The sequence below is a fragment of the Ochotona princeps genome, chromosome 2, assembly GCF_030435755.1.
Source record: "Ochotona princeps isolate mOchPri1 chromosome 2, mOchPri1.hap1, whole genome shotgun sequence".
Taxonomy (NCBI): domain Eukaryota; kingdom Metazoa; phylum Chordata; class Mammalia; order Lagomorpha; family Ochotonidae; genus Ochotona; species Ochotona princeps.
This window is the reverse complement of record NC_080833.1, coordinates 19,404,318-19,427,980: the sequence shown is the minus strand read 5'-3', so window position 1 is coordinate 19,427,980 and position 23,663 is coordinate 19,404,318. Positions and strand designations below refer to the sequence as shown.

At 48.9% G+C, this 23,663-nt stretch overlaps 1 protein-coding gene and 1 pseudogene across 2 annotated transcripts in view; one reads left to right on the top strand and one right to left on the bottom strand.

The window, feature by feature from the left end:
* Nucleotides 1–9,833, bottom strand: part of WDTC1 (WD and tetratricopeptide repeats 1) — a 55,354-nt gene extending 45,521 nt beyond the window's left edge. The window contains exon 1 of one of the 2 annotated variants that reach the window (XM_058677368.1): nt 9,421–9,833. The gene's annotated coding sequence lies outside the window, so the exon portion shown is untranslated. The remainder of the gene's footprint in view (nt 1–9,420) is intronic. The other variant, XM_004592201.2, reaches the window with a different exon arrangement.
* A 12,255-nt stretch (nt 9,834–22,088) lies between these two features.
* LOC101535948 (large ribosomal subunit protein uL11m-like) lies at nt 22,089–22,871 on the top strand (annotated as a pseudogene).
* Nucleotides 22,872–23,663: the final 792 nt, after the last annotated feature.

Below are 23,663 nucleotides of genomic sequence, written 5' to 3'. Positions count from 1 at the left end.
ACAGCAGCATTCGGCCTGGTCCCCAGGAGGAAGGGCTGGACTGCAGGGGCCTGTGCAGCAGACCTGCCCCTGCTTTTGGCTCCCTGGCTCCCTTTGTTTCCTCCGCTGTAAAGCGAGAGATGAACTCAGACAAGCTGTCCAATTACACTATTCTATGATGTTTAGGAGACACTGCTAGTTAGCACCAAACCAAAAACAGAACCCTGAGCACCTGTACCCTCTTTCCTCCGGACATGCTGCTTCTCACAGCAGAGGAGTGACTGCAGCCTTCTCCTAGACGCACTAGCCCTCGAGGGAGTAGAAGGACACAGACAACAGGGAACATACTCCGATAATGCAGTTCTCTCTACGAACACCCACGAGGGGGCCAGTGAAGTGGCGGAGCAGGTAGAGCCACAGCCTGAGATTCTGGAATCCCAAATGCACGCTGACTCGACCTTCAGGCTGGCCACTTCAGATCTAGCTTTATGATAATGCCCCTGGGGCAGCAGCAGGTTAACTCTTACTTTGCAACAGTGGCATTCTATATTAGAGCACCACTTCACATTCAGGCTGGTCCACTTCCAATCCCACTCCCTGTTAATGTAGCAAGGAAGGCAGAAGACGGCTCAGGTACATGGATGCGGCCACTCACATGGAAGACCAGGATGGAGTTCCTGATTTTTGGCTTTGACCTGGTCTAGACATGGCTGTTATGGCCATTTTAGAAGTGATCTAGCAGATGGAACATCTTTGTCTTTCCCTCTCTTGCTCATTCAGCTTTTCAGATTAAATAAACAAAGTGCCGGAGTCCAGCTCCAGCCTGGGTTTCGGAACTCGGGAAGGGTGCGTGGACGAGGCGCAGAAAGAAAGAGACGGACCACTAGGTTTCCATGATGATAGTGGACACGGCAATAAAGCCGTCTGCTTTATTTATACAGAATCAGTTAAACTCTGGCTCAGACTTTCCACGTCATGGTCAAGTGGGTGTTTCTAAGAACAACCATGCCATCTGCTTTATCCAAAAACAATAGGAATTCCTGCTACAATTCTCATCCTACAACCTAATCTTGTATTACAAAGAAAAGGAGAACCTAAGATTAAGGAAAGGATGAAACCCTAAACACAGGTCCCTTGATTAGCATAAGGTCAATGGGGACACCCAAAACAGTAGGAATAATAGAAGGCCCTTTTGTAAGACATTATCATTGACATTAACCTCCAAGTTCACATTGTGTAAAAAGCCAGTCTCACAATAATGAAAATGCCTGGACAGATTAGAATTCTTCTGCTGAGCTGGCATAGTAGGCACGGGGAATGTCCAAGTGAAAAGCACACGGAGACCATGGTGGTGGTAGAAGTGCTGGGAGCCATCTGCTCCAAAGCCTCCTTATTACATATTATCTCCTCTTCCCCCCAAGTCCATTAACAGGACAATAGGACGTCAATGAGTCTGCAAAGGCCAGGTGCTACTGCCTTAGGCCTGATTCCTGAGTGCTCAGCTAAAGCAATGTAAATCAGCTCCACAGCCCACAACAACAAAGAATACCTATTTATTTTACTTGAAAGAATGAGAGAGAGAAAGAGAAAGATCTTCCATCTGCTGGTTTACTCCCCAAATAGCTACAATGCCCAGAGCTAGGCTGGTCCTAAGCTGGGAGCCAGAAGCTTCTCCCACATAGGTGTGGGGGGCCTAAGTACTGGGGCCATCCTTCATTGCTTTCCCAGGCCATAAGCAGGGATTTGGATAGGAAGTGGAGCTGCCAGGATTCTAAACAGCTGCCATATGGGATGTCATCACTGCAGGCTGAGGATTACTGTGTTACACCACCACACTAGCTCTGTATCTACTTTTAACTGGCTCTTTCTTAACTCTGGCACAATTCAGAGTACCTCCTAAAGGAAAGTTCCACCCTCTCACTTTACTCTTAGCAGAAAGGTCAAGGTAAACCAAGTCAATGATTCTGAAGATGCTTCCTTTCTCAGGAGCTGGGCTAAATCTGGACCAAGGAAGTCCTTGGTATTTCAACACCCAGGCCCTTAACCGCAGGCGCTGGTTCTGAGAACAGTTCCCTATCAGGTTCAGGGATAAGCAACTTCACTCTTTTTGCAACTGGATGCAAGAGTTGTGAGTAAGGCACTGATCCCACGGCACCCTCAGGAGCTCCTGGACAGCTCCTGGGTGGGCCAGGTCTGATCCTATCCCCATTGCGTGCAAATGGGGTTAATCCTGCCACAGATAGCTACAGGGAGGATTAAGGGTCATTATTCCTGGCACAGCCCTAGCAGTTGTGACCTTGTGCATTCTAAATGATGGTAAACACCAACACACCAAGGGTGAACCCAGACTCCTTCACCATCCCCAGTGGGGTGCGCTCTGAAACGCCCATCCATGCTGGGACCTGCTGGGTGCATCCTGCCCTTACCAGGCCTCCAAGGTTCTCAGGTGTTAGTCACAAATGCCACAAAGCTCTCTGAGGAGCCTACAACTATTACTAAGAGCACAAAGAATGTGTCCCAAGCTCTGAGGGCCACAGGCAGGCCACCATCCCCTCTGAGGAAGCCAGACCAGCGGTGTTTCTGCTTCAGTCCCAAGTCATGGGTCTGGAGTACAATCGCCGAGGTCTACTGGAAAAGCACACAGCACGCCCTTCTGTCCTAAACTCACCATACAGCAAGAACTGTCATAGCTGCATTCTACCCAGATGCAAGCCACAGCTCAGAACACACACGGCTTAGTCTGGTCACACAGCCGAGAGCTGCAGACAAGGATTTACATACGGGCCCTACCACCACTAGCTGAACAACAAACACCAGCCTATTCTCAGCTTTTGGGAGCCTCAGTCTCCTCCTTGGTAAAGACGGGATAATAATTCCTACTTTACAGATTCTCTGAGAATTAAATGAAGTATCAAAGCATCTAACAAGTAACCTAGTTAGTATTCAATGTTCATTTTTTACAGATGAAGTTTTAGATCATCCCACAGAATCAGACTTCAAAACATTGAACAATTAGTACAATACCTACATAAGTATAACCCCCTTCCCCTGGCATCATATCCTTGGAACGAAGCAGCAAAGCCTATGCTTGAATACTTCTAATGATGGGTAACTCACTCCCTTACAGGACAGCCCATTTTCCTTTTGGAAATTCTCATCACTGACTTGATCTCCTCTGATTTGGAAGCTAGGCAAGGTTGGGTCTGATTAGCACTTGGATGAGAGACAGCCAAATATTCTCATGTCAAACCAAAGTCTCCCCTATGGCATGTCTGGCCTTTAATTCTAATGTTGCTTTCTGGACTCAAAGAAAAGTCAGCTCTCATTCCCCATGGCAATGCTTCAGGTACTGTGTTTACCAGGCTCCTGGTCTTGATCTTCTTGGGTCTTCCTCATGCGCCAGTCCCAGGGCAGCTCAGGACAACAGGGCAGACACCAGGAGTGCATGCCCATGTTCTTCTACTAGCTATGTGACTTGATTTATCTAGATGTGTCTTCATCTGGATATTAGAAAGATTCTCAACTCACAGCAGACATGAGATAAAGGATATCTCCTAGTAGCAAGCACATCACCTATCAGACCCTCAATAAATGGCAGTCACTTCTTGGGATACATTCCAACCAGGGAATATTTCTCAAAGTGAAGCGACCAGAATCAAACATAGCATCAAAGGACTGGGGGGTAATATTGTAGCACAGCACGTTAGGCAGCAGTCTGTCTGCTTCATATCCTGCATATTCCACTACCAATCCAGCTCCTTGCTAATGGATCCAAGTGCTTGGTTCGCTGCCACCACAGGAGACCTGGATGGCATTCCAGGCTCTCAGCTTCAGCCTGGCACAGCCTGGGCCACTGCAGACATTTGAGGAGAAAGCAAGCAAATGTAAGATCTCTTTCTCTGCCTTTTAAAATCTTTTCTTTCTTTCTTTCTTTTTTTTTTTTTTAAATCAAGGAACTGTTTTCTCATGACAATTACAGGGACTCCGGTTTTTCAAGAGGCGATAGCTAAGATGAAAGCAGTCTACGGGGCGTGTGTGTTCACTGAACACGAAATACTAATACTGCAGAGGCTCCCAAACAGCCAGTGGAAGATCTGGAATAGTGTGGATAAAAGGAAAGAAACAGCCACCAAACCAGTGGCCCGGCTAAATCCTCACCTTGTATTCGCCAGGGTCCCATAGCCAATTTATATCCTGGTTGCTCCACTTCCATCCAGCTCCTTGCTTATGGCCTGGGAAAGCAGTAAGGATGGCCCAAAGCCTTGGGACCCTGCACCTGTATGGGAGACCTGGAAGAACCTCCTGGCTACTGGCTTCAGATTGGCTCAGCTCTGGCTGTTACAGCCACTTAGGAAGTGAACCAGTGGACAGAAGATCTTTCTCTCTCTCTTCTCTCTGTGTATCTGCCTTTCTAAGTTAAAACAAAACAAACTAGAGGCCCAAAGAAAAGGCAGTATCACCATGACACTGTCTACAGTCTCTTCTTTGGACTCAGAACTGTGCATATGGACCACGTTCCTTAATTTTTAAAGAAAAGTAAAAAGTAATTAGGAGTCAATGCTGTATCACAGCAGCTTAAGCCGCCACCTGTGATGGCAGCACCTCGTAGGGGAGTGTCAACTAGATCCCAGGCTGCTCTGCCCCTCAATGAGCTCCCTAACTGGAGCTGCGAAGGCAGCAGAAGATAGTTCCAATACTTGGGGCACTGCACCAGGGAAACTCAGATGTAGTTTCAAGTTCCTGACTCCAGCCTGCACCAGCTTCAGCATTATGGCCATTTGGGGAGTAAACCAGTGGATGAAAGATCTCTGTCTCTCCCTCTCTCAATATGCCTTTCAAACAAATAAATAACTTATTTTTCTTCTCCCCACAAAAAGGATCTATTTATTTGAAATGCAGAATTGCCAGGGGGCGGGGTACGGCGGGGTGAGAGGAACAGTGAGGTCTTTCACATTCTGGTTAATTTTCAGCAGATGAGCACAGTGACCAGGGATAAGTCAGACCAAAAGTGGGAGCCAGAAACTTCTACGTCTCCCATGTGGGTGCAGGCCATCTTCAGCTGCTTTTCTGGGCATACCAGCAGGAAGTTGGATCAGAAGTGGAGCAGACAGAACTCCAACAGGTGTTAAGCTACCACTGGCAATGCCAGCATCCCCTATGAGCCACTTCTGATCTAGGTCCCTCCTTATGGGCCCAGGAAAGCAGAAGATGGTCCAAGTACTTGGGCACCTGCTACTCACGTGGGACACTGGGGTCGGAGTTTCTAGCTTTGGGCTCTGGCTGGCCCAACCCTGATCATTGTGGACATCTGAGGAGTGAACCAGCAAAGATCTTTAACTTTGACTTTCAAATAAAATATACCTTTATTTTAAAAATGTATTTGAAAGGCAAAGTTACAGAGACAGAGATATAACTTTCATCTGATACTCCAAATGGCTGCAATGGCAGGGACTGGGCCAGGCTGAAGCCAGGAGCTTCTTCCAGGTCTCCCATGTGCATACAGGGGTCCAAGCACCTGAGCCATCCTCCACTGCTTTCTCAGGTACATCAGCAAGGAGTTGGATCAGAAGTGGAGTAGCTATGGCCAGAAGTGGCAACCAAAAGGGACACAGCATTGTAGGATGCAGTTCAACATATTATGCCATAATGCCTTAAAGGCATTAAAAAATATACACTGGGCCCGGCAGCGTGGCCTAGCGGCTAAAGTCCTCACCTTGAAAGCCCCGGGATCCCATATGGGCGCCGGTTCTAATCCCGGCAGCTCCACTTCCCATCCAGCTCCCTGCTTGTGGCCTGGGAAAGCAGTTGAGGACGACCCAAGGCTTTGGGACCCTGCACCCGCGTGGGAGACCCGGAAGAGGTTCCTGGTTCCTGGCTTCAGCTCGGCGCACACCGGCCCGTTGCGGCTCACTTGGGGAGTGAAACAACGGATGGAAGATCTTCCTCTCTGTCTCTCCTCCTCTCTGTATATCAGCTTTCCAATAACAATAAAATCTTTAATATATATATATATATATATATACACTTATTTTTATTGGAAAGGTAGATTTACACACAGAAGGAGATACAGAGAGAAAGGTCTTCCATCCACTGGTTCACTCCCCAAGCGGCTGCAACGGTTAGAGTTGAGCTGATCTGAAGCCAGGAGCTACAAGTTTTTTTCTGGGTCTCCTGGGATATTAACTGGTACCAATATGGGGAGGAATTAACCACTGAGCCATAGTGCAGGGCTGCTTTTGGGTTTGTTTTTCTTTTATTTTATCTTTATTAGAAAGCTATACAGAGAGGAAGATCTTCCATCTGCTGGTTCACTCCCCAGGCAGCTGCAACAGCTGGAGTTGAGCCAATCTTTGACTGTTTTCTCAGGCCACAAGCAGGGAGAAGCAGAGCTGCTGAGATTAAAACCGGCGCCCAAATGGGATCTCAGCATGCTCAAGGTGAGGACTTTAGCCACTAGGCCACCGCACCAGGCCTCAGGGCTGCTTTTTTTTTCACTTTCCAGTTCCTGAAGACAGGTGTGTGAAAACACTCTTCAAGCATGCTCAGTGAGTCAATACTGAATTCCTAGGCTAGGTGCAATGGCTCAACTGGCCAATCCTCCCCTCACAAACACTAAGATATGGGTGCTGCTTTGAGTCCCATCCAGCTCCTTGCTTATGGACTGACAAAGCAGCTCAGAATGGGTGCCGGTTGTAATCTTGGTGGCCCGGCTTCCCATCCAGTTCCCTGCTTGTGGCCTGGGAACTCAGTGGAGGATGGCCCAAATCTTGGAACGCTGCACCCGCTTGGGAAACTAGGAAGAATCTCCTGACCTCAGAGTGGTTCAGCTCCAGCCATTGCAGCCATCTGGGGAATGAATCATTGGAGGGAAGATCCTCTCTGTCTCTCCTCTCTGTATATCTGACTTTCCAATAAAAATAAATAAATCTTTAAAAAATTTACTTATTGCTTTATCAAAAAAATACTGAATTCCTTTCAGCTAGGAAAGTCACCAATGTGTGACAACTCTAAAGCTCAAAACCGGCAAATCCGCACCACCAGCATGGCACAGTACGCTAAGCCTCTGGCTATGGCATCAGCATCCCACATGGGTGCTGGTTCTAGTCCCAGTTATTCTACTGCTGACCAAATTTCCTGCTTACAGTCTGGCAGAGGATGGCTGGTGTCCTAAGGCTCCTAAATCCATGTGCGTGACTGGCTCCTATCTTCAGATGGACTCAGCTCTGGCCATTGTTGTCATTTGGTGAGTGAACCAGTGGATGGAAGATCTCTCTCTGTTTCTCCTCTCTGTAATATACACTGCTTTTCAAATAAAAATAAAATAAATCCCAGGGCCGTGCAGTGACTCAACAGGCTAATTCTTCCCCTGCAAGCACCTGCAATCTATTTGATCCAAGTTCATGTCTTGACTGCTCCACTCCCCATTCCTGTTCCCTGCTTATAGCCTGGGAGAGAAAGCAGTTCAAATGCTTGGACTCCTGTTACCCACATGGGAGAACTGGAGGCTCCTAATCAGGTTCAGCTTTCCAAAATATTTTGAAGTTTTGGGCCTGGCGCGAAAGCCTAACAGCTAAAGTCCTCACCTTGAACATGCGGGGACCCCTTTTGGGATCCAGTTCTAATCCCAGCAGCTCCACTTCCCATGCAGCTCTCTGCTGTGACCTGGGAAAGCAGTCGAGGACAGCCCAAAGCTTTGGGATCCTGCACCCATGTGGGAGACCTGGAAGAAGCTCTGGGCTCCTGACTTCTGATCAGCTCAGCTCTGGCTATTGCGGCTGCTTGGGGAGTGAATCATTGGATGGAAGATCTTTCTCTCTCTCTCTCTCTCTCTCTCCCCTCATCTCTGCATATCTGCCTTTCCAGTAAAAATAAATTATTATTTTAAAAAATAATTAAGAAATTAATAAGTCTTTAACAACAAAATTGGCAAATCGTTAATACTCAATACATACATTCTTTCCCTCAGTGACAGCAAATGAGTGTCCCAGGAAGAAACACGGATGGCACTCAGCCATTCTTCAGAGTTAATTCGAAAGCACTGCAAACTGAGATATGACTTGCAACTAAGTGCGCCCAACCAAGTCACCAGAGTAACGAGACAGCAAGATCTCATCCTTTAAGCAGCACAAGCGTGGTTTTAACTGAAGAGGTTGTGTCCTGCCTGCACTGTCTGCCTCAACTCAGCCCCAAGAAGCTGCTCCTTGCTCCATTTGCTTACTATGTTCCACAGCAAAGATCCGATTCAAGCCCTCTAAAGTCACACGAATTATGAGGCAGAGTCAGAACTGAAACCATCTCCTTTCCCACAGGGAGGCCAGCCTGGCCACTCCAGGGCAGCGCTCAGTGTGGACCATCGTGGACACACCTGTGCCTGGGTGGGCACTTCTCCAGCTCTGGAGGTCAGAAGGTACCCTCGGAAGGGTTTTCTTCCACTTTACCCCATCACACACCTCATCCTTGGGACAAACAGCGACGACACAGACACCCACCCTATCAGGCTGCTCAACTCCAAAGTTGAGAGCAAAACTTTCAAGCCTGCGCTACCATGAGTCTCAGTAGGCGAGAAGCCATAAAAGACCCTGAGTGAAGCGGTCATGCCAGGCTGCGGGACTTTAGTCATCCATCCTGACACTCTTCTCCAAGACTCCCTGTCGGTACACGGCGTGAGGGGCAGAAAGCCAGAGAGCACCGCGCTGGCAAAGGGGTGTCCCGCGGCAGTTTGCAGTCGCAAGCAAGCACCAGACCCCGCTGGCTCGTTCCCTCCCTAACTCCCCTTTGAAGTGGACAGCGAGTAGAGGGCAAAGGCCCTCTCCAGGCACTGCCATGGCCTGGCGGAAACACCTTGGCAAAGTTCAATTCAGTGCCAGGATGGGTCACTTGAAGGCATCTGCGGCTGCTAGAAGCCTGACCGCAACACACACACACACACACACACACACGCACACACACACACGAGAGGGAGAAACAGAAAGAGAAAGGGGTGAGGGGTGAAAGGGAAGGGGACAGCTAAGGCAGCAGGTCGGGTGAATGCCGCCTTCCCAGCACTCTCACCTGCCCCCCAGCTTCCGGAGACCAGCGCCAGATCAAATGTCAAACAAAAACTCCGCAAAAAGAATCCCGAGATGGGACGGCTTCCACCTCTCTCCCTCGGCAGTGCCTCCCGGGACGCCCACCTTTGGGTCCTGGCCGGTCCTGGGTCCCCTCCCCCCCGCCGACTCCGCCCCCTCTGCCCTCCGCCCCAACGAGGCCTGCCCCCTACTCAGGACAACCCGGGAACCCCGGGGGCTCCGAAGCGGGGCCGGCTCAGCTCACCCCACTCCTCCCCAGGCCGGCACGGCTGGAGCCGGCCAGCAGCGGACGGCCCGTGCGCCAGAGCTTGCGAGAGCCGGTCTCCACCTTGGCGCCCGAGGAGAGCAAAGGGGCGGCGGCGACGACCCGTACCTGTCAGGTCTCTTCCCCGAACCAGCAGCGGTGCAACTTCAGGAGCCCATGTCCGTTCGGCAGGGGTCCGGCCCCTCTCCCGGGAGTGGGGGCGCGATCCCGGGAAGGGGGCTGAGGGGCCCAGGCAGCTCTAGCCCCTTCCCATGCTCCGCGCCCCGCGCCTGGCCGGGGCCGGACAGCGCCTCCGCCCGCCCCTGCGCACCGCCTCACACCCGCGCTCACACACACTCACACTCCCTCGCGCGCTCTCACACACGCACTCCCCTCCCTCCTCCTCCACTGTTTATCTCCTCCAGCTGTCTGGGGACCCAGGAGAAGCCCCGCACCGCGCCTGCGCCACGCAGTCTCCGCCCCTGCCCCGCGCTTCACTGCCGGCAGCTACGCTACGGAGACGGCGCCGGGCCGCTTCCAGAATGGCGAGCCGGGCGCCCCCTCCACCCCGCTCCTCTCCCCGCGCCCGGTCAACGTCTGCTGCCGGTGGCGCCTACTAACCTGCTAGTGGGGGAAGTCCCGCTCCGCCGTGGCCAATCCTCTTCGCTGCTCGAGGGACCGGCAGCCAGTGGGCGGACGGGAAAGTCGAGTTCAGCCCCGGAGCATCTTGGGAGTCGTAGTTTTTAGCCCTTGAGGCGCTCCTCCGGAGCAGGCTGGCCCCACTCGGTTGCCATTAGTTACCCTGACGCACCACCCACTCCATCACTGCGTGAAAGACTCCCTCAGACCACTTCTGGACACCCACTCGCACACTCGCCCGGAAGCCCGCGGAGTCCCAGGAACTCCACAAGACTTCCTCTGTGTTTCTGGATGTAAGGACCCCTTTAGATTGGAGCCCCAGGATGGGAGCTTCAGTCTACACTTTCCCGCCGTGGGGGGTGAGGGGAGGGCAGCTGCTAAGATAGACTTGTGTCACTTGGGCCTGAAGGAAGAACTTCAGAAGGAATCGGTCCTTGTGGCAGGCGCCATGCCCCCACGTGCAAGTGCTGGCATTCCACAAGGCCACCAGTTGCTCTACTTCCCACCCAGCTCCTTGCTGATTGCCTGGAATAGCAGCAGAGAATGGACCAAAGGCATTTGGGGCCCTGCACCTGCGCAGGAGACAGGGAAAAAGCTCCTGGGCTTTGGATAAGCTCAGCTCCCAGTTTTTGTGGGCATTTAGGGAATGAACTAGGAATGGAAAATCTTTGTCTCTTCTCTCTATAAATCTTTCCAATTAAAATAAATAAACCTTAAAAAGAAAAAAAGGGGGGGGGAGGGACACCATATCCTGGTGAGCCCTGGGAATCCCCAGGTCAATGGGCCAGACTGGGAAGTCACTGCTGTACCTCTGAGCAAGGCAAGGCTGTTCCAGCCCGGATCCCACGTGTGATAGAAACACATCCTGGGGCTTGTACCAGGCCTCAGTAGGTTTAAGTCTCTGGCTGCAGCCTGGCATCCCACACGGACACCAGCTCAAGTTCCAGCTGTGCCACTTCCAAAGCAGTTCCCTGTAACGTGCCTGGGAAAATAGTCGAGGATGGCCCAAGTACTCGGGCCCCTGCACGCAAGTAGGAGACCCAGAAGAAGCATGGGGCTTCAGATTGGCCCAACTCCCACTATTGGGGCCACTCGGAGAGTGAACCAGCACATGGAAGATCTGTAACTGCCTTTCAAATAAAAATAAATAAATCGTGGGGGCGGGTACACACCTCCTCTCTGAAGAAGTTCAAGGTAAGGGAGGATTTTCCAAGTCGGAGAAAGACATTGTCCTCACCTTCTGATAAGGGACTCCTCTGTATGGCAGTCATCTGTCAGGATGGCAACAATTCGCTTTTATTCACACTGTTGGGTACAGTCCCTAGTTTGCAAAATAAGTTAAAGCATAAAGAAGCTGGGCCTGGCGCAATAGCATAATGGTTAAAGTCCTCGCCTTGAGCATGCCAGGAGCCCATATGGGAACCGGTTCTAATCCCAGCAGCTCCACTTCCCATCCAGCTCCCTGCTTGAGGCCTGGGAAAGCTGTCAAGGACAGCCCAAAGCCTTGGGACCCTGCATCCGCATGGGAGACCCAGAAAGAAGTTCCTGTCACCTGGCTTCAGCTCGGTGCAGCACCGGCCATTGCGCTCACTTGGGGAGTGAATCATAGGACGGAAGATCTTCCTCTCTGTCTCTCCTCCCTCTCTGTACATCTGCCTTTCCAATAAAATAAATCTTAATTAAAAAAAAAAAAAGGCATAAAGAAGCTAAAAGCAACTTGCCCTGGGGATCAAGGATGTAAACTGGCAATCAGACCCAGATCTGCCAAGCCCCAGAGTCTTAGAACACAGCCTCTACCTCCCACTGCAGAGGGTCCTCAGAAAGGCCAAGGAAAATCCAACTTGGAGATAAGTTTATTCTAATGCAAAAGTCTTTTGAACCTGTGTATACAAGGGGGTCTTCAGAAAGTTAAATGGAATGTGTATTGTGCCAACACTATGCATGGATTTTTCACTTAAGTAAATCTGTTTTTTCACCTAAGTAAATCTATTTTTGAATTTAAAAGGCACAGTGAGAGAGAGAAAGAGATCTGTTAAGAAACACAATAGATAGAGAGAGACAGGGTAGGAATTCACAGCCAAATCGGATTCATTATCAAAGGGAAAACATAAATCCACAGAAGGTGACAGAGTGCCTGTGTGGATGGAGTGACCACGTGGCAGGGGCCCAGTCTTTCATCAGGCTGGGCTTTTTATAGTTTAGGGCAGTGAGGGTATCTAGGGGTGGGGAGAATTCCATTAAAAGGAGGAGTGGGTGGGGGACAGGTTAGCTTTGTGTGGGCACTTCAACCTAGCTAAATCCTGTCTCCTGCTGGGATTGGGGCAGATTAGACTGGACTTTTGAAATGCAGTTCCTGGTGGGAGATTTTTCTGGTTCACTCACCCCTACGGCCACAAAGATTGGGTGATGGTGGCATGGTGCTGGGCAGGACCTGGAAAAGTGAGTGACCAGGGCACAAACACTTGGCCATCATCCACTGCTCATTGCATTTCCCAAGTAATTAGAGGGTATCAGAAGTGGAGCAGCCAGGCCTGGCGCGGTAACCTAGCGGCTAAAGTCCTCACCTTGCATGTGCTTCCATCCCATATGGACACCAGTTCTAATCCTGGCAGCTCCGCTTCCCATCCAGTTCCCTGCTTGTGGCCCAGGAAAGCAGTCGAGGATGCCACAAAGCCTTGGGACACTGCACCCATGTGGGAGACTTGGAAGAGGCTCCTGGCTCCGAATTGGCATAGCTCCAGCCGTTGTGGCCGCTTAGGGAGTGAATCAGCAGACAGAACATCTTCCTCTCTGTCTCTCCTCTTCTCTGTATATCTGACTTTCTAATAAAAATAAATCTTTAAAAAAAAATGGAGCAGTCGGGCCTGGCGGCATGGCTTAGCGGTTAAAGTCCTCGCCTTGAACGCCCTGGGATCCCATATGGGCACCGGTTCTAATCCCGGCTGCTCCACTTCCCATCCAGCTTTCTGCTTGTGGCCTGGGAAAGCAGTCGAGGACGGCCCAAATCCTTGGGACCCTGCACCACGTGGGAGATTAGGAAGAAGTTCCTGGCTCTTGGCTTCGGATTGGCGCGCACCGGCCCGTTGCAGCTCACTTGGGGAGTGAAACATCGGATGGAAGATCTTCCTCTCTGTCTCTCCTCCTCCTCTCTGTATATCCGGCTTTCCAATAATAATAAAATCTTTAAAAAAAAAAAATGGAGCAGCCAAGACACAAATTGATTCCCATATGGAATGCTGGCATTACAACCAGGGCTTTACGCATTATGGTATAGCCCTAGCCCAAAATATTTTTTTCTTCAAATGCATATTTATTTTGTAAGCAATTTTCTCCATGAACTTTTGGGAGCCCCCTTATATTTTACATCTGTACTGTTTGCCCCAATTTACCATTTTTTGAGTTGCCCCCCAATTCTGCTAATATCATGTGTTTGAGTATCTGTGACCTCCCAAAGGGTGTTTTTCTCCATTTGAGTAAGAACCCACTCTTGTGAATGCATCTCACCAAGACTTTTCATGTCCATCTAAAAATGTAAACCACTGGGGTCAGCACTATTGCTCAACTGGCTAATCTTCCATCTCCAAGCATGGCATACCATATGGGTGCAGTTTGAGTCCCAGCTACTCTACTTCCCATCCAGCTCCCTGCTCTGGCCTGGGAAAGCAGTCGAGGATGGTCCAAGGCCTTGGGATCCTGCACCCATGTGGGAGACCCAGAGGAGATTCCTGGCTCCTGGCTTCAGATCAGCTCAGCTCAGGCTATTATGGCCAACTCCAGTGGATCCTTCTCTGTCTCTCCTTGTTTTTTCACCTTTCCAGTAAAAATAAACAAACCTAAAAAAAAAAAAGTGTGGCTCCTTTTTCCTCCACCAAAACTAATTCAACTACTACAATTGAGACAAGCTGTGGTGTTGACTGAGCACTGAGTCACAGGAGACAAGTACTTCCTGGTAAATTGAGCAATGTTCCCAGTCACAAATTTAGGAAGAGGCACTATTGGGATTACACCCTGATTATGGGGTGGGAATGGAAGTTTGGCATTGTGGCTTATATCATTGCCTAGAATGCCCACATTGAAATGCCTGCCTCAAATCTAGGCTTGTCTGCTCTCGATATAGCTACCTGCTAATGTTCACCCTGGAAAGCAGCAGATGACGCTCAAGTACTTGGTCCTTGCCACCTACATGGAGAACTGGATGCAATTCTGAGCTCCTGGTTTTCGTGTGGCTGTACCTTGGCTGTCGTGGCATTTGGAGTGTAACCAGTAGATCTCTCTGTGTGGGATGTTAAGTTTTATTTGTTGGAAACACAGAGACAGAGAAGCTTTGATCTGCTTGCTCATTCCCCAAATGGTTCTAATGCCTGGAACTGAGTCTATTTGAAGTCAGCAGCCGGGAGCTTATTCCTGGTACCCCATATAGGTTCAGGCACTCAATGAATTGAGCTATGTATGCTCTGCTATTTTCCAAGGCACATTATGAGGTGTTTAGGTCAGAAGCAGAGTAGCCAGGAATCACAGTAGCCCCTCCCTCTTCAAAATAAAATGAAAATTAATCATTTTTAAACCCATCTTTTAAAAAATCTTGAACCCTCATCTTTGTTCTCTGCCAGCAAGGTCACAGAGGGTATTGGGGACAATGGTAGGGAGAGGCTCATCACAGCTCATGGTGCATATCAGATACTTAGTAAATGTTTGTTAGAAGGAACTTTACTTGATTAAAAGATTAAGGACATTGATTAGCAACTGCTGCAGCTAGTATTGATGGACTGTCTCCTAACAGGTACTTGCTGTGTGTTCATGCCTGTTCTCTTCATACTAGAATACTACCAGAGACAGAGCTCACAACCTCTCGAAGTATCCCAGTTAGATAATTCTCTCTTAAATTAGTCTGAAGGGATCCGGCGGCGTGGCTTAGCAGCTAAAGTCCTTGCCTTGAACGCGCCAGGATCCCATATGGGCACTGGTTCTAATCCTGGCAGCTCCACTTCCCATCCAGCTCCCTGCTTGTGGCCTGGGAAAGCAGTCGAGGACAGCCCAAAGCCTTGGGAGCCTGCACCCGTGTGGGAGACCCGGAGGAGGTTCCTGGCTCCTGGCTTCAGCTTGGTGCAGCACCGGCCGTTGCAGTCACTTGGGGAGTGAATTGTCGTACAGAAGATCTTCCTCTCTGTCTCTCCTCCTCTATGTATATCTGACTTTCCAATTAAAAAAAAGATTCATTTACAAAAAAAAAATTAGTCTGAAATTGCCTATGGCTGAAGATGTGTCTGGTTCTGGAATTAACTGAGTCAGTTCTGCATTTACATACTTATTTACACAAGCTGACCCACTGGAAACACACAGCTACCCTTTCCTCTATTACATAGAAGAAACAGACTCCAAAAGGTTAATCTCAGAGCAGACACACCTGTCAGCCCCACAGATACTTTCATATTAATTTGAGAGAGAACTTCCTAATAGGGCTACTGCTTTGGAAGATAGTGAGCTCTCTGTCTTCGGTAGTATTCAAATGCTGGCTGTATGATTGGGATATTCTAGAAGCAATTAATTGTTGTGTCTGATGGGTATTTAATTAAAGTGACCAATTCCAGTTCTCTAAGTTGGCTTTTGGAAGCAGACAAATACAGTTAAAGTAAGACTGGGGTCAGTGATCGCAGCTACCTTTCTCCTCTGATTGCTGGCTCCACAGTGGCAGACACTGGCTGCCACCATTGTCATCTCCTAATCAGACTCTGGAGCAAAAGCAGACAAACTCAACCCCACATTGGAGATGCTACTGCTTTCTAACCCAGCTATTCTGAGTTAACATTAGAGGAACTGTTGCACACATGCATGCAGAGATATGGGCATGTACACTGCTTCCTATCCCGAGAGAACAGCAGGAAGTTAAAGCCTGCCTTTCTGTAAGCCAGTGGGTAAATGCATTGTGGTTTATTTATGTGGTGAAGTTCAACACACAACCAGTTCAATGATTTGAATGCAGTCAAGATGAATGAATCTTGGGGCTGGTGTTGTGGCACAGGGAAGGTAAAGCTACTGTCTGTGATCCTGGTGTCCCCTATCAGAGTACTGGTTTGAGCTCCAGCTGCACTGTTCAGTTCCCTGTTGATGTGTCTGGAAGAACAGTGGAGTATGGCCCAAGTGCTTGAGTTCCTGCAACCCCTGAAGGAGACAGAGATACTTCTGTGCCTTTGGCTTTGGCCTAGCCTAGACCTACTTATTTTAGCCATCTAGGGAGTAAGTCAGCAAATGGAAGAGCTGCTTCTCTGTGACATTGTTTTTTAGAAAAATAAAATACACTTTAAGAAGTAGATAAATTTTTAAAATGTGAGAGGAAGTTCGATTTGATATTTGTGTAAAATATAACATAAAAATTTAAATATTTGCAAATATGAACAGAAAAACACAAAAAGCTAAATGGAAAAGCAATGAATGATGGTCCAAGTGCTTGGACCCCTGCCACTCATGTGGGAAACGTCAAAGAAGCTCCTGCCTTCAGCCTGGCTCAGCAATGGGTGTTGCAGCCATTTGGAATAAACCAGCATATGGAAGAGTTCTGTCTGTCCTACTCTCTCTTACTCTGTCTTTCTAATAATTAAAGTTTTTTTAAAAGAGTTATTTTATTTTCTTGAGGACTTGCAGATATACAAGTTTAGGTTGTGAAGCGTAACCTGGGTCACCAGGAAAAAGGGTTGAAACACATTAAGTTAGTCCCTTTATCTGACCAAGGAGAAAAAGGCCCAGACACAAAGGTGTCTTGCCTAAAGCCACAAATTGTCATGAACCCAAACTCCATCCTCCCTCTCTACTGCCACGTGGAGAGAATGTAAGCTTATCCTGAGGTAGTGTACCGGTGTTCACTGTTCCTTCCACCTGCAATCACTCCCCGACTCTCATTGATCTTGCTGAGCTTCCATTTCTCTACCCAGCTAGGCCCAGGAAGAATCAACCACCCTCACTCCCCAAGAAGCACATCCTCTGACCAGCAGTGGCTTAGATGCATGAAGTTGTATTTCTGAGGCAGATGATTGCTCCCATTAGCTCAGGTGCTCAACAGAACTCAGCTCTACTTTTTTCTGCTCCAGAATCCTGTTTCCTATGTAGTTACAAAATGGCTGCTTTGGCATCAAACATCATATGTATGTTCAAGATAACAACAGGGAAGGCCCGGCGGCGTGGCCTAGCGGCTATAAAGTCCTAGCTTTGAAAACGCGCCAGGATCCCATATGGGTGACGGTTCTAATCCCGGCAGCTCCACTTCCCATCCACTTCCCTATTGAGGCCTGCTTGTGGCCTGGGAAAGCAGTCAAGGACAGCCCAAAGCTTTGGGACCTGGAAGAGGTTCCTGGTTCCTGGCTTCGGATCGGCGCGCACCAGCTGTTGCGACTCACTTGGGGAGTGAATCATGGGACAGAAGATTTTCCTCTCTGTATATCTGACTTTGTAATAAAAATAAATAAATCTTTAAAAATTAAAAAAAAAAAGATAACAACAGGGAGAGGCCCCAGCTAATTTTTATTTCTAAAAAGTTCTTGAGAAGTCCAACAGCTCTCTGTTTATATCTTGCTTGTCAGAACTATCCCTAGGAATCACCTCAATGCATAAGGTAGGTCTGGAAAAGTCTAGTGAGCTATTATTTAATATTACCAGGTTTTATATTACAAGAGGAGACAAGGGGGAAAAAAATTCAGAAATGGAGATCAGTGTGATGGCTCAACTGGCTAATCCTCCACCTGCAAGCATCAGCACCCATATTGGCACTGGTTCATGTCATGGCTGCCCCCACTTCCCATCTAACTCTCTGCTTGTGGCAGAGGATAGCACAAAGCCTTGGGACCATGCACACATGTGGGAGACCTAGAAGAGGTTCCTTGCTCCTGGCTTCAGATTGGCTCAGTTCCAGCCATTGCAGCCACTTGGGGAATGAACCAGTGGATAAAAGATCTTATTGTCTCTCCTTATTTTTGTAAAATCTGCCTTTCCAATAAAAATAAAATCTTAACAAGAAAGGAAGGGAGAAAGAAAAAGAGAGAAGAGAGAGAGAGAGAGAGAGAAAGAAAGAAAGAAAGAAAGAAAGAAAGAAAGAAAGAAAGAAAGAAAGAGAAAGAAAGAAAGAAAAGAAAAAGAGAAAGAAAAGAAACCCAGAAACTAATTTGGACTGACCAGCCCAGAGCATCTGCCAGAAATTCCAAAGCAATCTTTTCAGGCAGCCTGGTTCTATACGGTCAGACTCAGTAGTGCAAATCAAGGAGATGGGAGCTGTAATTGTGTTATAACCGGTTAGGCCTCTGCCTGCAATGCCAGCATTCTATATGGGTGCCAATTCTAGTTCTGGCTGCGCCACCTCACATTCAGAGCCCTAACATTGCACCTGAGAAAGCAGTGGAAATTGGCTCAAGTGCTTGGGGCCCTGCACCCACCTGGGAGGCCCAGTTGGAGCTCCTTGCTCAGGACCCTGCTTGTTGTGGCCGTTTGGGTAGTGAACCAGCAGATAGAAGATCTCCCTGTCTGTCTTTCCTCCTCCCTGTATATCTGACTTTCCAATAAAAATAAATAAATCTTCTAAAAAAAGAAAAAGACATGCTAGCCTCTGACAAAGCAGAAAAAGCAATTTAATGGAGAGAGGACAGAGACTTGAACCAACAGTGCTGCAGCAAGTGACATCCATGTAAAAAAGTGAATCTAGAGTTGAAGTCCAAATGTTTATACTCCCCAAATTTCAGATATTGAAACCCTAATCCTCAAGGTAACTGCATTTGGAGGGAGGACCTTTAAAGGCAATTAGGTCATCAAGGCACTCTGTGCTTCTCCCTCTGTCTTTCAAAGTACATAAATTTGTTTTAAAGATTTTTGTTTGAAAATCAGCAGTACAGAGTGCTACCAGATCCTGGTTCCCTCCCCAGATGACCCAGCTGTAGCTATTGAGGCCATCTGGGGAATGAACCAGCAAATGGAAGATCTCTATTTCTACTTCTCACTGTAACTTTGCCTTCCAAATTTATTTTATATTTATTACAAAGTCAGATATACAGAGAGGAAGTGAGACAGAGAGGAAGCTCTTCCATCTGATGATTCACTCCCCAAGTGAGCGCAATGGCTGGTGCTGTGCCAATCCAGAGCCAGGAGCCAGGAACCTCTTCCAGGTCTCCCACGCAGGTGCAGGGTCCCAAAGTTTTGGGCCGTCCTCGACTGCTTTCCCAGACCACAAGCAGGAAGCCGGATGGGAGGTGGAGCTGCTGGGATTAGGATCGGCAACCGTATGGGATCCTGGGGCGTTCAAGGCGAGGACTTTAGTCACTAGGCCATGCCGCCAGGCCCGTGTATGTATATTTTTAAAGAGATTCTGAAAGTTGGCGTTCGGGATATGGCAACCTCCTAGGGCAGGTGTGGTGCAGTGGTTAAGTCACTGCCTGTTACACCAGCATCCCATCCAGGAGTGCCTGATTCTAGTCCTGGCTACTCTGCTTCTCATCCAGCCTCCTGCCGATGTGCACACAGGGAGGTAGCAGGTGATGGCTCTAGTACTTGGGTCTTTGCCGCAGGAGTCATTCTTCAGCCTGGCCCAGCCCTGGTTGTGTGGGTCACTAGACAGAGCTAGATCTCTCTCTCTCTCTCTCTCCCTTTCAAATAAAATGAAAATAAATGCATAAAAGTTACAGAAATGACTGCTTCCCTAGGTGATGAGCAGGATGGTCCTTGGACAAGTGGAAGGAAGGAGCTTGCATTTTCACTGTATGCTTTCTAGCATTTTAAAATGGTGCACTTACCCAAAGTTCTACAGTAATTTCCTTCCACACTCTAGGCCCCATCCACTCGGGAAAGAGAGGAAATGAGTGAGAGTTGGCGGTACTGACTGGTGAATAAATAGGTCAAACAGGTTCTTTAGTTTGAATTCTAGCTCACTGAAGAGGCCACTGTGAAGAACTGAGTGGAGGCTGGTGCAAACAAAAATTAGAGTGCGTGAGGGTTGGTTGGACTTTGCCACAGCATCGGCTGGCAGCAGCTGGCACTGGGGGCTAATTCTGTCAAGTCTAACCACAGAATCACCGGGACAGTGCATAATCCAGGAGTGAGAGAGACCTGGGAGGGAAATAGTGGGCTCCTCTCTCTTGGGTTACCACTCCCACTGGACGGCAGGAAAACTAGGACAGGGGCTGGGGTAGCTAGACAGAGAAGCACTCAACAACAGCCATGAGGGCTGGATAGTTGAGCTGGTTAGATGGAACTAAGCTTCAATACCCATCGACATGTACAAGCGCCAAATGGGATGTGGGAAAGACTGGACTAGTCTATACATACTGGCAAACCAGGGTAGGGGCGGGCCTGGTGGGTGTTATTGTGGGTTGCTCTGACTAGGCTGCAGCTCCCATGGTTTACGTGAAGGCCAAGTATGTGCTGGGCAGAACCAGGCTGGACTGCAAACACCCATTGGTTCCAGTGGAAGACAGGGCTGGAAACAGAACCAACCCACCAATTGCAACCACCAGCTGATTGGGGCGATGGACTGTGCTGGACCCTGTGCTTGCTAGAACACACAAGAATCTGGTCTGGGAACACCTCAGACAAAGTTTCTTTGGGGATCTCCCCAGTCAAAATGCCGGACTCAGAACCCTAACCAAGAAAAGACAGAAGACAGAACAAGTCAATCAACCACCTCAGCCATATGTTGGCAGCGAAAAACTGGGCAAGCGGAGACGCTAAGATGGACCATGTCAATCAGTGGATTCTTCAACGACCTCATCGTGCTTAGAGTGGTGAGATTGGCAGCGATTCATAACCGGTGAACTATCAAAACCACTTGAGCAAGTATCTCAGATCATGCCCCACATCCGGGACTTGGGGTGGGTGGGAAACTGGGTGGGGCCTCTCCCTTAATACTCCCCCTTTACCCCAGATACATGAAGGAAACAATACAGAAATAATAGTCTTACCCCTTCCCTAGAGCCCTTGAACCTTTTTTCCCCTAATTAACTATGTAAAGATTGTCAAAAATATAATTAAAAAAATCAAATTAAAAAAAGAAAAAAGAACTGAGTGGAAGACCCTGTAATAATCTATTGGTTTGGGCAGAAAGATGATGGATTTGTTTTGGGAAGGGTGAATTGAAAATTTGTCAGAGGGGCCGGCATTGTGGCATAACAAGTTAAACTGCTTCCTGGGCTACCAGCATCCCATAAAGATGCAGTTTGAGATCCAGTTGCTCTACTTCCTATCCAGTTCCCTGCTAATGCGACCGGGAAAGCAGCAGAAGATGGCCCAAGTGCTTGGGCTCCTACACCCATGTGGGAGACCTGGAAGAAGCTCCTGGCTTTGGATTGGCCCAGTTACTGCCACTGAGACCATTTGGGGAATGAATCAGCATATGGAAAATCTGTCTCTCCCTCCCTCTCTTTCCTTCTCAAATACATAAATTACAAAAAAAAAAAAAAAAAAAAGAAGAAGAAGAAGAAGAAGAAAGACGTGGGATGAAATCAGTCTGGTGTGAACAGCATTTGTGTTTGTGCAGTCCTGTGATTTAAAACATTTTTTTGCAAGGATCCGGGGGCATGTGGCATAGTGTTGGAAATAGTTAGCATGTCTGGTCCCCGATCAGCGTGTCTGGGGTCATCGCTCTGCTCTGGGTCCTGTTTCCAGCTCCCTGTGAATGCAGACCCTAGGTCATGTCAACTAACTGGGTTCCTGCCAGCCAGAGGGCAGACCTGATTCTTTTTTCTTTTTTGTTTTTAACATGTGGTTATTTTAAAGGGATGAGGGGGTGGAGAGGGATCTTTCACCTCCTGGACACTCCAAATGTCTGCGACAGACAGGCTCAGGACATGCTGAAGCCAGGAGCTTAGAAATTCATCTGGGTAGGGCCCGGCGGTGTGGCCTAGCGGCTAAAGTCCTCGCCTTGAACGCACCGGGATCCCATATGGACGCCGGTTCTAGTCCCGGCAGCTCCACTTCCCATCCAGCTCCCTGCTTGTGGCCTGGGAAAGCAGTCGAGGATGGCCCAAAGCTTTGGGACCCTGCATCCGCATGGGAGACCCAGAATGAAGGTCCTGTCTCCTGGCTTCAGCTCGGCGCAGCACCAGCCATTGTGCTCACTTGGGGAGTGAATCACAGGACGGAAGATCTTCCTCTCTGTCTCTCCTCCTCTCTGTACATCTGCCTTTCCATGGACCTCTGGCCCATGATGGCGGCGCCCAGAGAGTGGCACTCGCTGAAGTGAACTAAAGCCGGAAAGCCTCCCTAGCATCATGTCGAAACTGAGCCGGGTCTCTCGGGCCCTCAGAAAGCCCGAGGCTGGAGATGTGATCAGGACCATCGTGCGGGCCGGCCAGGCCATGTCCGGGCCCCCCCGGGCCCTCTCTTGGGGCAGTGAGGCGTTTCCATCAACCAGTTTTGCAAGGAGTTCAACGAGAAGACCAAGGACATCAAGGAAAGCATTCCGCTGCCCACCAAGATCTTTGTGAAGCCTGACAGGTCATTTGAAATCAAGATAGGTCAACCCACCACCCACCGTCTCCTGCTTCCTGAAGGCAGCAGCTGGGATTGAAAAGGGAGCCCGGCAAACAGGAAAGGAGGTGGCAGGCCTAGTGACTCTGAAGCACGTGTATGAGATTGCGCGGGTCAAGGCCAAGGATGACGCCTTCGCCCTGCTGAACGTGCCCCTGTCCTCAGTGGTCCGCTCCATCATCGGCTCTGCCCGATCCGTGGGCATTCGGGTGGTGAAGGACCTCAGAGCCGAGGAGCTGGCGGCTTTCCAGAAGGAATGGGCTGCCTTCCTGGCTGCCCAGAAGGAGGCCGACTTGGCAGCAGCCCAGGCAGAGGTGGCCAAGAAGTAACCCAGTCTCCCCTTTCTCCTCCTGCACCCTGTTTGGAAGCTGGCATCTGGGGCCAGGGGGTGCTCTGTGCCCCAGGGGAGGCAGGGAGACCATACCAGCCTGACTGTTCTATTCCTGACTCCTCTTTTTTTTTAATTTTTTGACATGAGTGGCTGAATCAACCAAATAAACATCTTTTGTCACCCCCCAAAAATTAAATAAATAAATCTTAATTAAAAAAAAAAAAGCGTAAAGAAGCTAAAAGCAACTTGCCCTGGGGATCAAGGATGTAAACTGGGAATCAGACCCACTAACTCAAACAAAATAAAGCAAAACAAAAAATAAAATAAAAAAACAAAAACAAAAATACACTAACTCTAAAAAAAAAATTAGATGGAGTAGCTAGGACTTGAGCTGGTGCCCATAGAGCGATGCCAATGTCATAGGTGGTGACAGATTTACAGAAAGAAGGAGAGAGAACAAGAGAGATCTCTCTGCTGGTTCACCCACCCCCCAAGTGGCTGCAGTGGCTATAACTGAGCAAATCTCAAGCTGGGACACCTACCGGCACCCATATGGGATCCCAGGCAAAGTGAGAATTTAGCCATTAGGCTATCGCATGGTCCCTTGTACTGGGACTCTTAAGTCAGCTGTCTTAGTAGGGTTGCATGGAGAGACACAATCCATAGGATCTTTAGAGGTCAATAAGAGGATATTAGGGGGGTAATAGACTCACGAAATCATGGCAGCTGTGATGTCCCACTGTGGACCATCTGGAGGCTGGAGGTTCTGGGTTGCCAGGAACGTAGCTCAGTCCAAATCCAAAGCCTTGGAAGCAGGGAGCCGGAGGGTAGAACTCCTGTAAAAGCTGAAAGCCCAAGTGTGGGCAGCTGCTGGAGTATGTCGTAGAGTCCAAACACCAGCCAAGTG